Source organism: Oncorhynchus keta, chromosome 19, assembly GCF_023373465.1.
Source record: "Oncorhynchus keta strain PuntledgeMale-10-30-2019 chromosome 19, Oket_V2, whole genome shotgun sequence".
NCBI classification, from domain to species: domain Eukaryota; kingdom Metazoa; phylum Chordata; class Actinopteri; order Salmoniformes; family Salmonidae; genus Oncorhynchus; species Oncorhynchus keta.
The window spans coordinates 20,289,134-20,295,275 of NC_068439.1; positions in this window are offsets into that span (position 1 = coordinate 20,289,134).

Sequence of the window (6,142 nt, forward strand, 5' to 3'; positions counted from 1 at the left end):
GATATCAACCAGATTCCTTTTCCTATGGCTTCCACATGTTGTGAGCAGTCTTTAGACATAGTTTCAGGCTTTTATTTTGAAAAATGAGCGAGAAAGATCACGTTGCGTCATTGTATGGCTGGGTGCCAGCAGCGTTTTGCATGCGCAACAGCTTTGAGCAGACATTTTCTCTCTCTCTCCTTTTGAACAAGGTACATTCCTGTTGAAATATTATTGATTATATATTGTAAAAACAACCTGAGGATTGATTATAAAAAAGGTTTGACATGTTTCTACGAACTTTATGGATACTAATTTGTCTGCCCGGTCGCGACCGCTCGAGCTTGTGGATTTCTGAACATAACGCGCCAACCAAATGGAGGTATTTTGGATTTAAAAATCATCTTTATGGAACAAAAGGAACATTTATTGTGTAACGTAAAATCGTACATCACCTTGGTCCGTACAATTGCCCTTATTTTAGCACCCCAAAAACGTAATACATCCAGATCAACTGTAATGTTGATTGTACCATTGTAAAGCACAATTTCTCCCCTTTCCAACAAAATCAATTACATGACTTAAACACTGCCCGTTATTGCATAATTCAAGCAGGCAATGAAGTGAAACTAATGCGTGATAGTGAGAGGGACAGATGTCGTCTGGGAAAATTGCTTTTTTCATGACACGTCAAGATGTAACAGAGGGTTAGTTTTTTCAACTTTTCTCCAATACTATAGAGCCATTACCATGTCGATCAACGCTTTAATAGAAACCTAGTTCACAGCTGCAATTTTGACGTCAACACAGTCCCATTAGTTTTCTTTGTAGCCTCGTTTGAATGTCGCGGTTACGCACATTTGTACGGAATGGGGTGAGTTTACGTTAACTGGGAGTCTCGTGAGTGCAAACATCCGAAGATCATCAAAGGTAAGCAATTAATTTGATTGCTTTTCGGACTTTTGTGACCAATCTACTTGGCTGTTAGCTGTTTGTAATGTTTTGTCTGCTGAGAGAGATGTCCTTACATAAACACTTGATATGCTTTTGCCGAAAAGCTTTTTTGAAATCTGACATGCCAGGTGGATTAACAACAAGCTAAGCTGTGTTTTGCTATATTGCACTTGTGATTTCATGAAAAATAAATATTTTGAGTAATTTAATTTGAATTTGGCACTCTGCAATTCAGCAGATGTTGAGGAAAATGATCCTACTATGATGGGTGCATCAAGAAGTTTAAGTTTAAGAAACATTATCTTGTGCCTTAATTCAGTTACCAAAAACCCACATATCTTGAAGATATTTTTAAATTTCTCTCCGTCATGAGGGAAGAAAATGAAAGTTCACAGATGCAACACGGTAGACCGATTTTTACTGATATCAATTTTATGAATTGTTAATTGACTAACTCGATATTCCGTTACAAAAATCGGTAATGGAATGTCAGCAATTGAATTGGCTACAATGGGAAATCATAGTAGTCACAAACCACAGTTGGGTTCACAAGTTCAGACAGCACAGTACAGTGAAGAAAAGTAGAGTATAGTTCAGTACAGTACACAGTAGAGCACACAAGTTGAGTAAACTATAATGTACTGTACTCTACTGTGTTGTACTTAGATGTACAAACTTGGTTCAGATTTGGTCCGGACCAAATATGGTTTTGTTTGTGGCCAGAGCTCATATCCATTAAAATAATGACATTCATCTCCATAATTATGCGTTTCTGTGTAGTACAGATCAGGGACACATGATAAAATTCCGTTACGGCAATTCCGTTCCCGGGTATAAATCCACTTAATTTACTGTAGTTCAATAACCTAAAGAGATTTGTTTTAGTCAGTGTGTCATATGACACCATTCTTTCTTGTGTCTGTTTAATATCAAAATCCTTTTTTTCTCTTCTTTTTTTTACAAGATTCTTTATTAGAAACTAAATTAACAATGTATGTAATGAAATTGAACTCTAAATACTATATCAGAGATGAAATGTCAACCTCTGTTACAGTGAGTCTAATGATTATTTACGACCCTGTAAATTGAATCGTGGTACTTTTATTTCATTTGGTCTGGGTCTTTGTTATACTGTACATGATAATCCAGCCACTGAGTGGATTCCGGCATAACTGTAGTCAAAGTTTTGGCCTGATTTAAAGTAACTTCATCTAACCCTGGTCTTAGTGTCACATGTAACCAGGTGGTCCAACTGCTAGAAAAAAGGCCAGTACACAGAACCAGACATCAACTCCAGTGAGTAACATCTAAACACGCTTGACATTTACATTGGGATCACAGTGCAACAAACATTCTATGTCTGGGTAGGCGCTGCAAAGGTATTTTTCTTCTTCAGAGTACAAACATAAATTATATTTTTACAGCTTTTTCTGTTGTTACATGTACAGTCTACACACATTAGATTTTATGTACAGTAGTTACACAGCAAGAATAAAATATTTTGATATACATAACATCTAGAGAGATAGTACTTGTATATTATACATTGTGTTTTCAGTCATAACTATATAAACCTTCCATTCAGCTATTTTCAGTCCATCCCACCTATCTCCGTAAACTGCCCTTTTATGATTTCCATGTGCCATATATTTTTCATCTGTGCTGTTTCACATACATTCTACAGGTGTCATGTCATAGCTGACACGCCATTCTTTCTGAAAACCTTGTTAAAACTTAATTCGGTACAGAAACGAGTAACAGTTTTTTTTTTTTACTTAGACAAAAAACAAACTGAGGGAGATTTTACATTTTTAATTCTGTTACCAAGTTCTTCCAGTAAATGTGTTTTGTAAAATGTTCAATGTAAATTGTTAAAGTATTCCTTGTGCATCGAGTTGTGTTAAACTTTGAAGGCAATGGGTTTTGTTTGGCATACATTTTAAGTTAAAACTCTGTTACTGTGGAATTGCCCATAGTCAGCTTTTGACTTATTTTAACTTGGGTTGATCATCTAGGCCCATTACCAGCATGAAGCCTCTCAAAACCTTCAGAAGTGAGATCAACAGCAAAGTGACACAATTCATATAATTACAAATTGCTCCATATTGGACGTTGTCGTAAACGTAAATGGCCCCATTCTGTCAAACTAAGCCCTCGAGCCTCTACCCAGCAGACATTAGACATCCCATCCTGCTCTCCTGACAAGCCACTCCCTGGAGATGTGATACAGGAAGGGGGATCTCTGCCGCGTTATCCTAATTAACATTCTTTTAAGTGCACACTTAACAGGAGATAAACACTGTCCCCTACTACCAGTCAGAGCCCACTGAGTGAGATGCTATCAAAGAGTTTAAAGTCTAGAACGCAGCGAGGCTCAGTCTCGGGCCTATACAGACATTTGATACAATCACAGAGCGTGGAGGAGAGAGAGAGAAACATCCCGTTTACTAATCAAAACTCCAGAAATGGGTTGGCTAGGGAAAAGAGGGTGAGTGTTAGGGGGTGACCCCCTTCCAAACTATACTGTACAAAAGTGTAAACACAACAAGTGTTGGTCCCATGTCTCATGAACTGAAATAAAAGATCCTGGAAATGTTCCATAAACACAAAAAGCTTATTTCTCTCAAATTTTGTGCACATACTCCTTTACATCCCTGTTAATGAACATTTCTCCTTTGCCAAGCTAATCCATCCACCTGGCAGGTGTGGCATATCAAGAAGCTGATTATATACCATGATCATTACACAGGTGCCACTCTAAAATGTGCAGTCTTGTCACAACGCCACAGCTGTCTCAAGTTGAGGGAACACGCAATTGGCATGCTGACTGCAGGAACGTCCACCAGAGCGGTTGCCAAATAATTCATTTCTCTACCATAAGCCGCCTCCAGCATTATTTTAGAGAATTTTACAGTACGTTCAACTGGCCTCAAAACAGCAGATCACGTGTATAGTGTCGTGTGGGCAAGCGGTTTGCTGACGTCAACGTTGTGAACTGAGTGCCCCATGGTGGCGGTGGGGTTATGATATGGGCAGGCATAAGTGTCAGACAACAAACACATTTGATCAATGGCAATCTGAATGCACAGAGAAACTGTTGCGTGCTCCTGAGGCCCATTATCGTGCCATTCATCCACCCCCATCACCTCATCTTTCAGCATGATAATGCACGGCCCCATATCACAAGGATCAGTACACAATTCCTGGAAGCTGAAAATGTCCCAGTTCTGTCCATGGCCTGCATACTCACCAGACATGTTAACCATTGAGAATGTGTAGGATGCTTGGGATTGACATGTATGAGTGCATGTTCCAGTTCTGCCAATATCCAGCAACTTCGCACAGCCATTGAAGAGTGGGACATAATTCCACAGGTTACAATCAACAGCCTGATCAACTCTATGCAAAGGAGATGTCGTGCTGCACGAGGTAAAATGGTGGTCACACCAGATACTGACTGTTTTTCTAAACCATGTCCATACATTTTTTTTTAAAGATATGTGACCAACAGATGCATATCTGTATTCCCAGTTATAAGGGCACATGGCAAGACCCAGACACAGGAGGCAGATGGTTAGATTCCAAGACTTTAATTAACAATCCAAAAGGGGTACGCAAGAGAATGGGCATGGACAGGCAAAAGGTCAGAACCAGTCCAGAGGTACAGAATGGCAGGCAGGCTCAAGGTCAGGAGTCCAGAAAAACAGGCAAAGTTCAACACCGGGAGGACTAGTAAAAGAGACTAGAAAAGCAGGCGCATGGGAAAACCACACTGGTTGACTTGAACATACAAGACGAACTGGCACAGAGAGACAGGAAACACAGGGATAAATACACCAGGGAAAAGAAGTGACACCTGGAGGGCGTGGAGACAATCACAAGGACAGGTGAAACAGATCAGGGCGTGACACCAGTCATGTGAAATCCATAGTTTAGGGCCTAATGAATGTATTTAAAGTGAGTGATTTCCTTATATGAACTGTAACTCAGTAAAATATTTTAAATTGTTGCATGTTTCTTTTATATTTTTGTTCCGTATAATAATTAGATTGTTCTCTGCAATATTATAACCGTAATATGCTTGTACTTAACAGTGTTGATTTAATAAGAGCGTTAGTTTGTTGTGACCGTTTTTAGTTTAGACCCCGCTGCTCCTGGTTGATTCTCTTACATATGTTGACGTTGGGAGACATTTCTGTGCCGTGGACCAATCAAAATCAACTTTATACCCTCAAAATTTTCAAAACATTTCACAAAAACATGTTGTTTATCCTACAGACAAGCCTTACGTTTGTGCTTTAAGTGAAAGGTACATTAACCATGTCAAGTTACTGGACTAAAAGGAGGAGAATAGTGAGGGGAGTTCAGAAGGACATACAGGAGACTGTAGCTGCTAGTTTAGACCCCGCCACTGCTGCTTTGGCTGCTGCTCTTCCGGACTGGACCACTGAGGCACATGCTCTTCAAAGTGAAAGTCATCATGGCTTGGATCCAATAGGCCATGGGCAAACTGCAATCAATGTGGCACAGCAAAGAACCAACCCCTGTTTAGAAGATGCTGAGTTTGACCCCCCCTTCTGACATTCCCTCAAGCACCATAGAAGATAGCAAAGAGGAAGAGGGGGACTTTAGGACACATTTGGCATATTGGGTTATTGACAAAATGATTCCTCACATTGCACTCTCGAAGCTATTGACAGTGTCACGCCCTGGTCAAAGTATTTTGTGTTTATCTTCATGTATTGGGTCAGGCCAGGGTGTGGCATGGGGTTTTTGTATTGTGGTGTGTTTTGTCTTGGGGTTTTGGTGTGTATGTATTGGGATTGTAGCTAGTGGGGTGATCTAGCAAGGTCTATGGCTGTCTGGAGTGGTTCTCAATCAGAGGCAGGTGCTTATCGTTGTCTCTGATTGGGAACCATATTTAGGCAGCCATATTCTTTGAGTTTGTCGTGGGTGATTGTCTTTAGTGTCCTGATGTCCTGTGTTAGTTGACACAAGTATAGGCTGTTTTCGGTTTTCGTTACGTTTATTGTTTTTGTAGTGTTTTGTATTGATTCGTGTTACGTTTGTTTGATTAAACATGGATCGCAATCTACACGCTGCATTTTGGTCCGACTCTCCTTCACCACACCTAGAAAACCGTTACTGAATCACCCACCACAACCGGACCAAGCAGCGTGTCAACAGGCAGGAGCCGCAGGTGAGGCAG